This window comes from Salvelinus sp. IW2-2015, linkage group LG27 (assembly GCF_002910315.2).
Source record: "Salvelinus sp. IW2-2015 linkage group LG27, ASM291031v2, whole genome shotgun sequence".
NCBI lineage: Eukaryota > Metazoa > Chordata > Actinopteri > Salmoniformes > Salmonidae > Salvelinus > Salvelinus sp. IW2-2015.
Genome location: NC_036867.1, coordinates 5,381 through 6,085, shown reverse-complemented (window position 1 = coordinate 6,085; position 705 = coordinate 5,381).

Sequence of the window (705 nt, the reverse complement as noted above, 5' to 3'; positions counted from 1 at the left end):
GTGTGTGTGTGGGTGTGTGTGTGTGTGTGTGTGGTGTGTGTGGTTGTGTGTGTACTTACAGAATATCTGACTTCCATGTATCTGACTCGTAGGGACGTCAGCGATCTCAAAGGCATACAGTGGTTCTTCCTCTAAAAGTTGCATCATACTGCAGCACAGCTTGCCGGGTGCTGCGGAATGGTATGGCACGTTGGAGTGCATGACCTCATAGTATTTTACTGCCAGCCCTTGTTGCCATTAATGTTAGCTTCTCAAAGATGCTCTCTGGTGGTCAAACTAAGTTATTGAAATGACATGGAGCTGTAGGCAGGAGCCATGGTTAAGAGTTGGACTAGTAACCGGCAGGTAGCCTAGTGGTTAGAGAGTTGGGCAGTAACGGCAGGTAGCCTAGTGGTTAGAGAGTTGGGCCAGTAACCGGCAGGTAGCCTAGTGTTAGAGAGTTGGGCCAGTAACGGCAGGTAGCCTAGTGGTTAGAGAGTTGGGCCAGTAACGGCAGGTAGCTTAGTGGTTAGAGAGTTGGGCCAGTAACCGGCAGGTAGCCTAGTGGTTAGAGAGTTGGGCCAGTAACCGGCAGGTAGCCTAGTGGTTAGAGAGTTGGGCCAGTAACCGGCAGGTAGCCTAGTGGTTAGAGTGTTGGGCCAGTAACCGGCAGGTGCCTAGTGGTTAGAGAGTTGGGCCAGTAACCGGCAGGTAGCCTGGTTAGAG